We start from the raw sequence: 16,551 nt of genomic DNA on the forward strand, positions 1-16,551 counted from the left end.
GCTGACACAAGCAATCATTAAGGACAAAAAAAAGCTCCTTTTTTTTGTTCATCAGTGCAAAAAGCTGAAAGCGCTTCAACAAGGCAAAAGTTTGTGCAACACATTTTGTCCTAACTTAAAGCAGTTGAAAGGATAATAAGGGTAGCACTTGTTCCAGAATTAAAAGAGAGGAGAACATCTGTGGCACACTGGCTGTCTCAGCGCTAAACAGTGGCATTTTTTGCTATAATATACAAAGGCTAGTTACTGTGCCATTTGCCTGCCAGGATTTTACATGCTCAACTATATATCAATATCCACACATACCAGCCTGATGAATAAGATATACCATCTGAATGTAAATGAAGGCATTTGTTTCAGATGGTAGATTTTGTTTTCCTTAGAAAAGTTTCAGTGTTTTAATAGATCCCACTGTGCTATTACAACAAAAAGCAAGCTAAAAACTAGGTAACAGGCAAAAAAAAAGGGGGGGGGGAAAGAAAAAGAAAAAAGAAAATCATACCCAGGTAACTTAAATGTAGGGAGAAAATGATCTGTTTATAAATAAGCATATTACATTTACATTAACATATACAGAAAATTATGAGAGACTTACATTTTTCTAAGAGCTACATCTCTTTCTGAGCACTTCCCCTTCATCTGCTGACTTCTCATCTCATTCCTTTTGATTTTCTGTCCACTTATCCTAGAAACTCAGTTAATAAATTAAATCTCACATGCCCCCTAAGAAACCAACTGTTGTTACTAAATTGAGTGGGAATATAAGGTCATGCCATAGGTGACTAAGTACACCCTAGATTTCTCTACGAGCCATGATCTAAATATGACGCCACAGCATCATCTCGACCTTAGAGTGAGTGAGGGGCTTTATGTCAGAGCACATCTCCAGTCCAGAGATAACCTACTATGGACAACACCTGCACTTCGAAGCCCTCTGCGCTCGTGTTTGATTTATTAGTCTTCGGCACAGTAGAAGTAATTTAATGAATCACTTTTATAGAGCCTGTACTGTAGTATTTGCCATTTCTGGATTTCAGTTATGAAATAAGTGGAAAACACTTTAAAAGACTTCTTCCTTTGTAAATTAATCTATTTTTCTCCATGATTTATTTATATTTTTAGTTTTCCCCACACAGACAGACATATTTCCTCACTGTGTGATGTTCATTTAGCTGGGAAGCTCTTTAGGGTAAAGCTTGGAGATTTCTCTTTTGTTTCTGCCCGTGTTTGTAACACATGGCAGAGCAGCATTTCTGCCTGTAGGCCTCTGGACACTATCGGGAAAAAAAAACGTAAAAAGGAAAGTAAATAAGAAGCAAATAAATATATGGTTAATCAATAAACGCTTCAACGAGAGAACTGCTACCCTGGGCATCCAAATGAGTAACGTAACAAGGGCCGGGACATATCTGTCTCCTCTTTCTCCATGAAGCCGTTGAAGGGAGACAGGGAGAAGGAAACCTCAGGTGAAATCTGAGGTTGCTACTTAAGTATTAGCTCTGACGGCGAAACGCGGGAAGCAGGTACACGGGAAGGGGAGAGGCGCAGCCCCCCGCTCCTGCACTGGCGGCACGGGGAAGCCCAGGGGGACGCGGTACTTAGTCGCCCGGCGGCGAGCAGCGCCCGCCGCTCGCTCGCCCGCTGCCGTTGCCGCCGCGGGCGCGCCCCCTCCGCGTCACGGCCGTTTGAACCGAAAAGAGCGGTTTCTCGCGCGCCCCCCCCCCCGCCGCCACCTGCCCCTGCCCGTCACCGCCGCCGCGCCCCGCCCCTGCCCCTCCCCGCGCGCGCAGCGGCCCCGCCGGGGGGACGCTGCCCCTTTAAGGAAGCGAAACCCCAGCGCGCATTCCACGTCCCTGCCCCGCTGCGGACGCGTCATCGTTCCGGGAAGCGGGTGACGTCATCCCGTCCTCCCGCGGCGGCGGAGGGGCGGGGACCTGAAACAAAGGAATAAAAATAGCACGCGAGGGGCGGGGAGTACGGTGGCCGGCGAGCGCTGCCACAGGTTCCTCGGCAGTGACGACAGCGCCAAGGGGCAGCCCCGCTGCCTAAGGAGGCTCTGTGTGCGGCACCGTCGCCCAAAGCGCATGCGCAGAGGGCCCTGTTATTTATAGGCTCTCCCGGCGGGCAGGGTGACGTAATGCGGCGAGCCGTCGCTGTACAGCGCGTGCACGCCGGGACTGTGCGTGCTGCGTCACGTGCCCCGCCATGTTGACAGCCGGCGGTTGCCTAGCGACCGGCCTGGGGCTCCCCTAACGGCCGCGGCATTCGGGCCGGTGGGCAGAGGTGAGGGGCAGCGGGAGCGGGGCTCTCCAGCGCCCCGGGCGGGAGGCAGGGCAGGGCCGGACCCGGACCCGGACCCGGACCCGGACCCGGGGCCTGCGGCCCGGCTCTCGTGCAGCCCGGCCCTCGCCGCGGGGCGGGGAGTGGATGCCGCGGCTGGGGCGCGGGTTTCTGCTCGTAGTCATGCCTCTGAGTCATGAGGGTCGACAGCTCCCATTTAATTTATAGCTCTTTAAACAGAGGGAGGCTTCTTCGTTAAATGCTGTCGGTTTTTCTTTATTTGGCATCAGCAAGAGAGTCTTGTGGCATTACTTAACCTCCTTTTGTGGGATATTATGTAGAAAGAAACTTCAGTTATACTGACAGCAAAAGAAACCAGCAGTCCAAGGTGCTTCTATTTCAGTGCTGTGCTCGTAGTCCTATGAGTGAAGGCTAACGCTGTATTGCCTGAGGGGGAGGGAGAGGCGTGCTACCTGGCTCTAGTTTGTACACCCACTAGACCATAACAATCCCCACAATTAATTCTGACGCAAATCTCACATTGGGGGTGCTATTTATGTTACCGCTTTTCTCTCAACGACAGCAATGAAAGCACTGGCTTATCCAGAATCTGGTAAGGATGCTGTTTCATTTCTAACCCAGTTGCCAAGCCCACCTCTGAACAGCTCTATTGAACATGGGCCTGAGGATGTTCTGTTGCATTTGCAGCCTCTGACTTTAGGAGACAGAGCTAAGCACAGGAGTGTTTATGCTCCTCTGCAGGAGCTAGGCTTGGCTCTTTTGCCTTTTGTTTCAGAAGTCAGATCATCCTACATCAACAAAATGTTGTATTAGAATAATTCTGTTTGAAGGCCTCTTGTGCAAATTATTTCTAGTAGTATCTGGTTGACAGTACTTGGACACTTGACTTTATAATTCTCTGTTTATCAAAATGTGGTATTACAAAGATACTAGGTTCTTTTGATCCTTTCTGCATACAGCTTTTGGAAGAGGCTGTGCCTAGAAGTCAATAGCTATGCATCTTCCATAACCATTTCTTACAACAGACAAACCAAGCAGCAAATAGATCCTTAGTTTGAGATAACATCTTCTCAGGTTGTTTGAGCTCAATTAAAATATGCCAGACCATATGAAACAAGGAGCTTGAACCATATGCCTCAGCAGGTAGCTTCTGGTCTGTTTGTGACTGAGAGAAAAATGAGCAGGAGAAGAAACAAAGATTATCCAAGAGTTAGTTAATAAGCACCAAATATAGTTTTCTTTCATGCTGTAAAGTAGGTGGAAAAAATGCCTGAAAGCAAAATATGTGTTCTAACTTCTGTCCCTGTGCAGCTGATGTGTCCATATCAGCATGCAAGCTCTTAGTCATCTTTTTTGTATTTGAAAAATAAAGGATTTGAACTAAATCTAAGCCAGAACATGACGTTATTTTCTTTGTGCAGTTTAACAGAGTAGTTCATTTGAGATTATTTTCAGGTGTTTTAAATAGGCATTAACTTAGCCAAAATCTAGGCTGAAAAATTGAAGGAAGTAGAGATTCAACCCTTGCAGCTATGAACTGGAAAGGTAGTTGAGTAGTTGTTGACACTCCTTTTCTGTCTTTCCTTGTTGTAGAATGGCATACATTTGCAGAGGTTCCTTATCAGTTTGAGGGGACTTGTTGTGCAGTGCACTGCAAATGCACAGTGCATGGTGAAGTGCAACCTTAGGCCAGATCATGCTGCCACAGAGAATTCTAAGGAAAGATACTTTCTTTGTAAAAAGTGGCTGTGTCTTTTACTAGATCAAATCCTATTGTAGAAAGGAGGAAAGAAGTGGACAAGCTTAGAGACATACAAGTTTCTCAGCTGCTCTGAAAAAGATTCTAGAAACCTGTACCAACAAACCTATGCTGTTTCTAAAATCTAGGTGATAAAGCTCTCTATGGAAAAACCTGAATTTCTTCAATAGTTCCTAGAAGCTTAGTAGCTGCTACTTTTCCATTAGGGTGTTTCTGGAATATATGCTGTTACGAACATAACTATTGTATAGAGTGGTCTTTAGATCAGTTCATCTATAGATGCACAATTAATTGCTCTACGATTGTAAAATATATTGTCAGTTCTGCAGCTAACACTACATTAGCTCTGAAGAGCATGTTTACAATGCTCACCTCACTAGTATAGAGATGACTGATCTGCTGGTGTCATACAGTCTTCTGAATGAGCTATTAGAAAACCACTGCAAAGCTTACTGTATTTCCAAAAGAAAATCTGCACTGATTGTACATCTCTGGCTGTCATGTACTATACTATACTAGAACTGCTATGGAAAATAGTTTAACTATGTTATCCCGGAAAAAGCATTATGCTCAGAAATGACATTTTCCTAGAACATTCCCTTTTGCCCTCCATAGCTTTAAAATGGTTCCCACAGCCTTACTGCTGGAAGCAACCTTCCTGGAAGTCAGTGAGTGCCAAACAGAATCAGATTATGTGCAGATTTTGCACAATAAATGCCTTCTATGAGATGTGTGGATGCTCCTCAGTCAAGTCTGAAAATGTGATATACTTACTCAATGTACTGAATGTCCTTGTAAAAAACACTGGTATGAACCTAAACAACTACCAGGAATTAGAGCCAATGCTCAATTCTCTAATTAGAGCTGAAAGACAGAAATGCCCACTTAGCAACTGGAGAATACTTACAGAAAGCAACTGAAGTAGACCTACAAAGAGCCTCCAAAACACAAGCCCAGAAGCTACACATGTATGTAAACTAAAAAGTGTGGCTTCAACTGAAACATTAATTTGGCACTTAATTCTATCCTTGTTCCTCCTGCTAGCCCTTTGCTGTCTTGCAGACAGTAAGAGCCATTCTTCAAGTTTCATGAGGATTAAGGTCCCTCCTCACGTTTCAGTGCTAACTACCTTTTTCTCTAAAAAAAAAAAAAAAAAAAAAAAAAAAAAAAAAAAAAAAAAACCTACCTTTTAAACATAGTTGAGGTATTTTATTCTTATGAGAATACTTCTTCCAAGTTTGTACTAAGCTTGAAATTTGCTTCTTTCCTCTTAGACCTGAGGGGAAGTTCACATACATTTAACAACTTACATCTGTTTGTCCAATAAAAAAAAAAAACATTTTCTTCAATCCTTGCCTCTTGTATGGGTAGACTAAAAAGAGTTTCTGGTGGAAGTTAAGAAAGTGATGTATTTTCTGACTCAACAGGACTCTTTGTTTTTAAGCAGTAGGAATAAAGAGAATTTCTCTTGCGTTTCCTCTAATTATAAGCCTGAGGGTAAAGGGAAAGGAGGAGTGATTTTTGTTTCTCAGTATGATATTTGTGAATTAGTTCTGCCTGAAGGAGTTGCTGTTTTGTTCCTTTGTTATAACTGCAAGTTTCTTGTGGCTATAAAGGAGATTTGGCTCTGTGACACTTATGATTTGTTTATCTTCCCTTTTCTGTGAGAGCTCTCCAAAAAGGTAAATGTGAGTTGTATTTGTGACTTAACATTCTGCTTCCTGTTTCTTTCCTTCACAATCATAAGCTAAGGAATTCCTTTTACTGAGAACCAGAGTTGTGTGTCAAGTCAGTTCTTGCAGTCTGGCTTTTTCATTTTAGAGAAAACATGATGCATTTGAAATGTATTTGAAATACCATTTTCTCATTAGATCATTAGGTTATACAGGGTGGAGTATGGTGGAGTATGGCAGTTACCCTTAAAACTATTTATTACACAGTGGTTGTGAATCAAATGAGGAAAGATGGCATTCAAGAAAGAACATAAGAATTTTTGTGAAAGTAAGGGTAGTCTGGCTGATGAAGGTATATGCGAAGATTAATATGGGGAAAAAAAATAAAATCTCTCGATATGTACACTTCTGCCATTATTTATGAATAGTCCTTGATCAAGCGTAGACAGAGTCGGTATCCTCTGACTTTTTTCATAATGAGAGTCTCCTGTTTTTCCAGCTGTACCAAAGTCTAGAATTCATTACTTTATGAGAAATGAATAAATGATTTCATTAGGTGATAATCTCCTGTCTTCAGGCAAGAATTATCAGTGATCTTGAACATTTTTCTTTTCAGGTAGGAAAGAGTAGTTAAGATGTCAGCAACAGACTTAGGGAATAAAGTCCACCACAGTGTGCTTTAGGTAAGTCATTTAATGCTTTCTGACAAATAAGAGATGTAATCATTTTTTACCTCATAGCAGTGTGGTGAGTGTAACAGTAACAATGTTTATCATGTAAACACCTAAGATAAATAGAGATTGCACATTGAAGGACTTAACTGTTTCTTTTGACCTCTTACTATTTTCTGTGGAGTCCTTCATACTACAAGATCTGTATGAACTGAAACAATACAGCTATTCATAGTACCTGTTGTCTAATAGTCTCACAAATCAATTTACTCCACTTCTAAGATTTATTTGCTATGTTACTGGAAATTTGAATAGCTAATCAAAAGTCCCTTTTAAAATTCTATCTTCAAATCTGGTGAAATTTTGAAGTATTCAGCTCTGTCAGATTTTGTCATAGCTACCTGTGAATTGACGTTATCATACCTCTGTAATTAACATTAAAAACTATATCCTAAATATATATCTATTATATATATATATATCTATGATTTCCATTTTATCATCTAGTCCATTTACAGGGTCAGTTTAGGAATGTTACCTGGTAGTGTTTATTGCGATAGAAAGAATTACAGCATTACGCACCACTTCTTGCTGATGCAGTTTTCCAATAACATAACTTGAAAGTTTGTTATATGTGACTCTCAAGTTCAGAAACAGATTGAAGTCTTACTGCTGCATTCTGTGTGCTAATCCTTCCTCCCCCTGCCTCTCAAAATGAAAGTTTCCAAGACTGTAAAGTCAAAACAATTCACAGAAATCCTCCTGATGCAGCTCATGGTTTCTGAAACTTTTGTTCTTTTCTATTTGTTTCTTCCAGAACTTTCTGTGTCACTTTCTCTGTATCCACTGGACTCTTTTTTGTTTGCTCTGGCATGATATTTGTCTTTATTTAGTATTGCTAGTGGTCTGGTAGGATGTGGCAGTCTGGTTTTCAATTGTTGTTCAAAAATGTGGATAACTTTATTCAGTTCGTATAGAATGTAGCATACTGTAAATCACAACAAAGAATATTTTGCAAAACAAGAACAGTTGTATAAAGAAGTGAAAAGGAAATAAAAGACACTTTTCCCTAAGGGCTCCTGTTTTTATAACTTTAGATTCAGACATTCTTTGGAACTTGATCTAGCTCTTGCTGCTGAATGTCTTACTAAATGTGAAAAGTAGAAAATGGACTTGGATCATAGCTACCTTTTTGAAATTTAGATGATCAGCAGGGCACTTGTACTGTGAAACATTTATCTGCAGTGAGTGCAGTGATTAAAAGAAATCCTTAATCTATTACTCTTTCAGTTGAATGCATAGCATAAGCAAAACAATACTTGAATGTAAGTGTCAAGGCAATATATTTAAACATTATCAGCAGGAAAGCATTGTACAAATGCTGGAGGAGAGAATTACTGCTTTGTGAGAATTTCATCTTTCATTTTTTGGCTTTTCTACATGTTAGTCTCACACAATATAATTTTTAATTCATGATTCTGAAAGGGTATCTTCTTTCTGCCCTACATGTAAAAGTAATATAAATAAGATAAAAATGTTTTCCAAAGTCAAGTGTGATCCTATCCCTGTTGAACTTAATGGCAGAGTTCTTACTGACTTGAGTGATGCAGGACCTGGTGTATAGGTTCTTGTGAGGGGGGAGTTTGTTCTTGGTTTCCTTTCTTCAGAAGGATTTGATGTGTGACCAAAAGCCACCAGTTTGGCTCCTAAAACACATAACTTACACAATGTTAAGAGTGGAGATCATTTTAAAATTGGTTTTATTCCCTTTCAGTAACTACTTTTAAGATTGTTTAAATGTACTGATTTTGTTTATAATCTAAGTGTTTTTTTTCTCCTTAGTATTCCATAGGCAAATTGTATTTTTTTGTCATTGGTTGGAGTTTGAACTCAAATATCCTTCTCACCTATGTGGTTGTAAGTGAGATCTTCTAAGGCTTTCTAATTACCTTTTGTCTAACTTTACATACTTCCTGAGACTTTTCCCAGAAAAGCTTACTTCTTCCCTCCTCCCAGTCTAATCACTAATTTACTTCTGAAAATGCATTTCAGGGGTTTAATCCTGAATATCCAACTATAAATGGATTTTTTTAAAACTTTTTAATTTGCTTTATACTACAAATAATAAAATGATTTTTTAGAGATTGAGTTGTATATTGTTTGACTGTTATTTAAGTTGATTCTGAAACAACAAATTTTGATTTCTTTTTTGCTTAATCTGTCATTTTATTAACTTTTCAGAAAAATGAATTGCAGGAATCCTTCAGGATTGTGTATGACCTAAAAGCCCTCTGTTGTATGGAAAATTAGTAATTTTTAGTCTTTCTGCTAGGCTGAACATACTACTTACAAATAAGTTTAGTTTTGCTTTAACTTCTGTAGTTAATTAGTTTTAATAACTGTGATTACAATGTAGTATGCTGCCTGCCTCCCAGGCAGTTACTTCGTCTTCAGTGCAGTCTTCATAAGTGCTTGAAAGTGCAGATAAAGAAATCCACTTTTTATTCTTTTGCTATTTTGTAATTTCTATACACTTTGTTTTGTTTTGTAATTATTGTTCTACTTAAATACTAAGTTATTTAGCACTGAAAAGAAGCAGACTCTTCAGCTGTTGAAAATGAGACTGCATCTGTATTAAAAGTTATTAAGGTTCATTTTTGTACTTGTCAGTTCTTTGAAAATATAATTTCAAATCTAAAAAGGCATATGCTTGCTTTTTAATGACCAATTAGAATGTATTCCTGCGGCACTGAGATCAGTGATAACAAGATGAGGTGAACACTGATGATTAAAGGTAAGATTTTTTTTTTTTTTTAATGTCCATTGAGAGTCTTTTTTTCCTAGTAGATAATATCCTGCACCCAATAAAGTAGAAATTACCATTTATTTCCAAAGGAATTAGAGGAGGCTAAATTTACTGAAAAGATCTACTTTCACTCGGATTTAAAATATGAGGATTATTTGTTGACATGGTTATTTAAAGCAAACTGATGTGAATACAAAACAGATGTTTTATTGGGAATCATAAAGACTAGGTGACACTTTTTTTTAATCAGTATTTGTGATTTTTGAGAAAATGTGTATTCTAATAGATGTAGTACTCTAAATGATATTTTTATTTTTCAGATTCTTACACAGTTACAAAATACAGCAATTTTGTAAAACATTGTGCTGCAATAAAACTCTAGATACATAATAGAATGACTGTCTATACAAAAGAATATAAATCACATTGACCTAAAGATAGTAAGTATTTAAATTTTAAAATAATTTTCAGGAACAATTTTTAAAGACTCGGTTAAAAATCTTAATTTCCATATCCATTCTCGCTGAGCACGTGAGAGGCTATCAGCAAGTAGCTGATGACTTTTAACAAGGAATCTAGTACTGGGAAACACTTCGGTATTAACTGCATTTACCACACATAGTTGCATTATTTTAGGGGAATATTACCATTTTAACACTTCTACTGGGCTGTTCATTCTCTTCTTGTGAAACCTCCAAGAGTGAAAGTGGAGATAATGCATGTTCCCTAATCTTACAATCTCTCTTGTCCCCTCATAAGAGCTCTCCATAAGATTGAGGAGGAGGTAGGACAGCGCAGTTTCAAAGTTGGTCCCCTCAATACAAGAGTTGGATAGCTGCATCCCGATGGCTTTTGTAGGCACAAATCGAGGAGACTATCCTGTAATTGGGACTCGTTAGCACCACAGGTGTTGATTTATACTATTTCTAGTAAAAAGAGTAAGAGAAGTTACTTGGAATTGTTTTTTACCATTTTTTTTCCACTTCATGTTTTTCAAACTTGAGCTTGACAGTTTGTTTTAGTGTAATGCTCTAGAATTTATAGTAAACATGTTATTGTGTTGATACTAAGAACAAAGGAATATCTGAAATTCGGACAATTAATTACTATGAAATGTCCCTTTAAATTGTTGTGATGTTAACTCCTGATTCGCTTAGTTGACAAGAGTTTTACTATTAATTTGCTTGGGAAGAGGACTCTTTCTCAATCTTTACCTGATTCTTCCAAATACTTAGATCTGTAATAGAGCATTTAGTTCTCACAGGATTGTGTTACATGTTTAAAACAGAACACAGTAAATTCAAAGATAAAAGACAAATATTTTCCACCCTTTCTGCACAGTTTCCATTTGTTCTCACCATATGGTATAATATGTAGGGAATGCACTGAAAGCTACTTGTGTCCTTTTTGGTATCTTCAGACACCTTTTCTCCAAAGCCTGGTGGTTTACAAAGCAGTCTTCTAAATCTGACAGTGTGGCTGACCTTGAGGTTTTGTGACTTATGCTGACAATTGTGTGTCAACGAAGTGTTGCAAAACATTTGATTAGCACAGTATGTCCTCCCTGCTTCTATCTGCTTTTTGCAGACTTCAGTTTTAGAGTGTTGAACATCAGTTCCTTTTCTGATGATTGGCATTATGATCACCTAAACCATATATAGTGTTTCACTGTGTACAAACAGATGCAGACTGGAAGCAACTTTGCAGAGGTGAGAGTGATCCTTTTCTAAAGTATGCTGTACATGTCTATACCATTTAGCACTGCGCATGTGGGGATACCTAAACTAGTTCTGAACAAATTCATGTTATCCACATGTCACAGCATAGTGTCTAGTTTGAGTCTTTGATGTGGTGTCGTGCTCTTGTGGTTAGTTGAGTTCATGTTAGAACTACTCTGAGACAATATACAAGCTCAAATTGTATATTGTAAGCATATCTTTTAACATTTCTGGAACTGGAAAATTCCTGCTCAGAAGAGGAGAGAGGCAAAGAACACTTCATACAATATGCTTACACTAGTCTAATAGGATAAATTCAGTATAGACCTGAACATGCCATGAAGGTGTAGTAACAACTTTACCCTATTCAGTGAAGCATAGATATGTAAAATAGAATATAAAAATGCATTTTTAGGCACTTCTGTGCTTGTGTGGCTTTGTCTGCATAGTTCAGCTGCACAAGGTATGTTTGTTTAGCAGAATACTGCTTCTTGCTTAGATTTGCTTATACGTTCTTTCCTCTGTCTGCTTAATGATGTTAAACCCTGGCAGGGGTTGGATGAATAAGCCATAGGTAATAGTAGGTGCGCTAGTATATGCAGGTCTCCAACAGTGACAAGGGTTTTTAGCACTTTGCTAAGCCTGTGTATATAAACTCTAACAAACATGGAGCTGAAACATTTGCCAGATTTACTGGCAGTTAACTTTCATTGTGAATGCTGAGAACACTGCGAGTCTGGCTACTCAGAGACCATATATAAGTTCAGGAACTTAGTTCAGTGATCCTTATTTAGCATGTGCCCAAGGGCTCAATAGCAGTATCTTCTTTTTCCTGCATCATTGACATGTTTGATCCAAGCACTATTGAAAGCTGCACAAGTCTCTCTAATGACTTCAGTTTAGTCAATCATCCTATGACAGTATACTAAGCCTATGTTGATGAATTCCTTGCAGTCCTAATATGCACCCACACAAAATGGAAGACTGTTAATGGCTATTATTGCTATTACTCAGTTTCCAGTAAGATCTCATTTATATTTTCAGGATGAAACCCCCAATCCTACACATTTTTAAAACTGAAGTGTGTGAAGAAAAGGTTCTTACCACATAAATGGAGTAGTAAGAGCAACATTTTCTAAACTTGGAACTTTCCCTAAATCATGCTTACAGATCCATGTGACATGTTACAAAAGTTGCTTATATCATTGTTTGGTTTTTGAGCATGACTTTGAACTTGTAGACAGCTAAAGGTTGCTGCCTTCCGTAGGTGGAAGAGCACAAAGGGCAGCAAGTTGCGTAGTAAAATGGAACTGTGACTCAGCTTTTGTCTGAAAGTAACACTCACTTCGTTTCTGCTACTTCCTCCTGGTTATCGAGAAATGTTCTACAGCACTGAAATAACGAAATGTTCTGCCCATTTGAGATAATACTTTCAAAACTTATTTAATAGAAACAGTGAACTTCAGAAAAGTAAAGCAGTAACTGGCAGTGTTGCTTTCTTTGCTGTGAATTTTGGTAGGAAGAGTATGCTATTTCTAACTTTAGGGACAAAATGTTGACCAGTTCTTGCAAACAGTTGCCATAAAGCATTAGACAGAGATGAAAACTTTCTGTTAATATATCCCCTTTAATATAATTCAACTTTGTGGTATAGGTGTTTGATTGTAACAGAAGCACAAGTGTGCTGGGAAGACCTAAGAGGGAGTTCTTCCAGTGATTGCATGTGTCTCTTCTATGCTTGGTATGTAAGTTGGACATCAGAGTTGGAAAAATTACTAGCATCAGGACAGAATGGGCACTCTTCATCTCGTGCAGAGCTTTCTGACTTTTATTTCTTTGATGTGGCTGGGAAGTGATCATAGAATCATAGAATCAGTAAGGTTGGAAGGGACCGCTGGATATCTAGTCCAATCTCCCTGCTCAAGCAGGGTCACCTAGAACTTGCTAGACAGGGTTGCATCCAGGCAGGTCTTGAATATCTCCAGAGAAGGAGACTCCACAACTTCTCTGGGCAACTTGTTCCAGTGCTCCGTCACTCTCACAGGGAAGAAATTCCCCCTCACGCTCAGGCGGAACTTCCTGTGCTTCAATTTCTGCCCATTGCCTCTTGTCCTGTCACATGGGACAACTGAAAAGAGTTTGTCCCCGTCCCCTTGACACCCTCCCCTCAGGTACTTGTACACATTGATAAGATCCCCCCTCAGTCTTCTCTTCCCCAGGCTGAAGAGGCCCAGCTCTCGCAGCCGTTCCTCACAGGGTGATGCTCCAGCCCTCTAATCATCCTTGTAGCCCTACGCTGGGCTCTCTCCAGTAGCTCCATGTCCCTCTTGTAGTGGGGAGCCCAGAACTGGACACAGTACTCGAGATGAGGTCTCACCAGGGCTGAGGAGAGGGGCAGGATCACCTCCCTCCACCTGCTGGCAACACTCTTCCCAATGCACCCCAGGAGACCATTGGCCTTTCTGGCCACAAGGGCACATTGCTGGCTCATGGTCAACTTGTCATCCACCAGCACTCCCAAGTCTTTCTCTGCAGAGCTGCTCTCCAGAAGGTCAGCCCCCAGCTTGTACTGGTGCCCAGGGTTATTTTTCGCTAGGTGCAGGACTCTGCACTCGCCCTTGTTGAACCTCATGAGGTTCGTCTCTGCCCAACTCTCCAGCCTGTCCAGGTCTCTCTGAAGGGCAGCACAGCCCTCAGGTGTGTCAGCCACTCCTCCCAGCTTGGTATCATTGGCAAACTTGCTGAGGAGGCACTTTGTCCCCTCATCCAGGTCATTGATGAAAAAGTTGAACAGGATGGGACCCAGTCCTGAGCCCTGGGGGACGCCACTAGCCACAAGCCTCCAACTGGACTCCACGCCACTGATGATGACCCTCCGAGCTCTGCCTTTCAGCCAATTCTCAATCCACCTCACCATCCACTCATCTAACCCACACTTGCTGAGCTTGCCTAGGAGGATGTTATGGGAGACAGTGTCAAAAGCCTTGCTGAAGTCAAGGTGCACAACGTCCACTGCTCTGCCCTCATCTACCCAGCCAGTTGTTCCATCATAGAAGGCTATCAGATTGGTTAAGCAGGATTTCCCCTGGGTGAATCCATGCTGGCTACTCCTGATCACCTTCTTTTCCTCCATATGCCTGGAGATGACATCCAGAATGAACTGTTCCGTCGCCTTTCCAGGGATGGAGGTGAGGCTGACTGGCCTATAGTTGCCTGGGTCCTCCTTCTTGCACTTCTTGAAGGCTGGAGTGACACTGGCTTTCTTCCAGTCCTCAGGCACCTCTCCAGTTCTCCAGGACCTTTCAAAGATGATGGAAAGCGGCTTGGCAATAACATCCACCAGCTCCCGTAGTACCCATGGGTGCATCCCATCTGGGCCCATGGATTTGTGGATGTCTAGCCTGCCCAGAAGGTCTCTAATCCTATCCTCCTCAACCAAAGGAAAGTCTTCCCTTCTCCAGGCTTTCTCCCTCACATCCAGGCTCCAGGATTCCTGAGGGCTGCCCTTAGCAGTGAAGACTGAAGCAAAGAAGGCATTCGGTAATTCTGCCTTCTCTGTATCCTTTGTCACCAGGCCTCCCGCCCCATTCAGTAGTGGGCCCACATTTTCCCTAGTCCTCCTCTTGCTGCTGATGTATTTGAAGAATACTTCCTGTTGTCCTTGACATCCCTTCCCAGACTCAATTCCAACTGGGCCTTAGCCTTCCTCGCAGCATCTCTACGTACTCTGACTGCATTCCTATAATACTCTCAAGTAGCCTGTAAGAAGTGATACTTCTGCATTCCCTGAACAACTCTCTCCAGTTTGAACAGCTTAGTGTTAAATAGGTAGGTTTGTGGGAGTCCTCTTGATTAAGTATGTTTTTAATTTCTTTGTTATTGGGGACCATAGTTTCTCCTCTGGCTCTCACACAACAAAAATTCCAAAGTGTCTGCATTAGCAGCTCCTACTCTTCCAAGTTTGCCACTGGACAACATGGCAGAGGTAAATGCAGCACATGTACTTTTTAAGAAGGGGGTTCAGAAGTTGCCAGAGATACCAACAGGATTGTATTCTCAAAGAATCTTTGTCCCATCCTCTGTTCCTGACAAGAGCAATGGTTAGGAATCACAGAATAATACAACTTGGAAGGGACTTCTGGAGGTTATCTGATTCAACCCACTGCTCAGAGCAGGGTCTGCTTACATCAGGTTGCTCAAGGCCTTGTCCAGTCAAGTTTTGAGTATTTCCAAGGGTGGAGATTCCACAGCTTCTCTGGGTAATGTTTTCCAAAGTTTGACTACCCACATGGTGAAAATTTTCCAAACATCAAATCAAAATTTCCCTTGTTGCAAATTGTGTCCATTGGCTCATGTTGTATCACTGCACATTTCTGAGAAGAGTTTGGCCTCATGTTCTCTACGCCCTTCCATTAGGTCATGGAAAACAGCAATAGGATTCCCCCATGACCATCTCCTCTGAAGACCATACAGACTCATTTCTCTTAGAGTGCTGCTTTAGTGTTCTGTCCTCACAGAATAGTATCTGAAGGGTCACTAAAAAGCCTCAAGACAGTGAAATACGTTTGCATGTCTCAGAAAATTATGACCTTTTCTGTGGTGAATTAAGAGCTAAGGCTTGATGCTTTTTAGTATTGTCCACTATTCAAGTACTGAAACTTTTTTTTTCATACATAAGATGACATTGATAGTTGGTAAAGGGCTGCAGGTCAAAAAGATTGAAAAGATGCTTCCTGGCGTGATCGTTCTTTTTCAGTCCCAGGCTGTAGGTAAAGTTAAGCCTGTTTGGCACTGGTCTGATTACTGTGGAAGGCCTCAGTAGCTTTTAATAACTGCAAACAAATACATTGATTACTAGTACCAGCGCCTCTTTCTTTCTCTTTCTGTAAGGGCAAAATCCTTTGAGATTTCACCCAAGTTTCTGACAAAAAGAAATCTTGACTTTTTCTTCAATGGACTATTAATCTTCTATTTTCTTTCTTGAGTTTCATAGGCATAGGGTAGGGGAGAGGTTCATAGCCTCAGCTATTTGCCCAAGCTTCTGCGTAATTCTAAATTGAAGCTTTGGCGTTATCCTCTTTATTTCACATGCAGAAATAATGAAATATCTACTGGCCTCTCCATAGATGCTTTCTAACTGAAATACTTTTTGGGCAATATTCTCTTATTGAGGAGCTAACATGTCAGCTTGTTAGAAGTTCCTAGATTAACTTGCTATTCAAAATAGCATAGGCTATTTAGTAGGGAAGTCTACCTTTGATTTTGTTCTGTAGAGCAATTGATTGGTCATCCATTCATATCGTTGCAAAGCACTTTGCCATTTTGAGGACTCATGCAGGCTTGGTAATGTTCTCCATGTCTTTGAAATATACTGTTATCTTCAGTATCTGTTAAATACATCTTGGAATTCATATAAAGAATAATTTGTAAACACAAGAAAACACAGTTTTCCTGTTCTAGATTTGCCCACTCTATAAGGCATATTCCAACTGTTCTTGTGTTTCCCTGTGTATGTTCAACAATAGTCTCACTTGATAGAACTGAAAAGAAGTCAGAGTGATATCTGCTTTTAGAGTTCTGGTCGAAAGTACAGAAAAGACTGTTCTTTCCATTCGGTTCCAGG

The 16,551-nt window shown here is 40.6% G+C and overlaps 1 protein-coding gene across 4 annotated transcripts in view; it reads left to right on the plus strand.

The window, feature by feature from the left end:
* The first annotated feature begins 2,155 nt into the window (after window positions 1-2,155).
* PACC1 (proton activated chloride channel 1) overlaps window positions 2,156-16,551 on the plus strand; it is a 91,631-nt gene continuing 77,235 nt past the window's right edge. For 3 of the 4 annotated variants that reach the window (XR_009957862.1, XM_062571846.1, XM_062571849.1), the window contains exons 1-2: window positions 2,156-2,283; window positions 6,350-6,416. The gene's annotated coding sequence lies outside the window, so the exon portion shown is untranslated. The remainder of the gene's footprint in view (window positions 2,284-6,349; window positions 6,417-16,551) is intronic. The other variant, XM_062571847.1, reaches the window with a different exon arrangement.

The sequence above is a fragment of the Rhea pennata genome, chromosome 3, assembly GCF_028389875.1.
Source record: "Rhea pennata isolate bPtePen1 chromosome 3, bPtePen1.pri, whole genome shotgun sequence".
Lineage (NCBI taxonomy): Eukaryota > Metazoa > Chordata > Aves > Rheiformes > Rheidae > Rhea > Rhea pennata.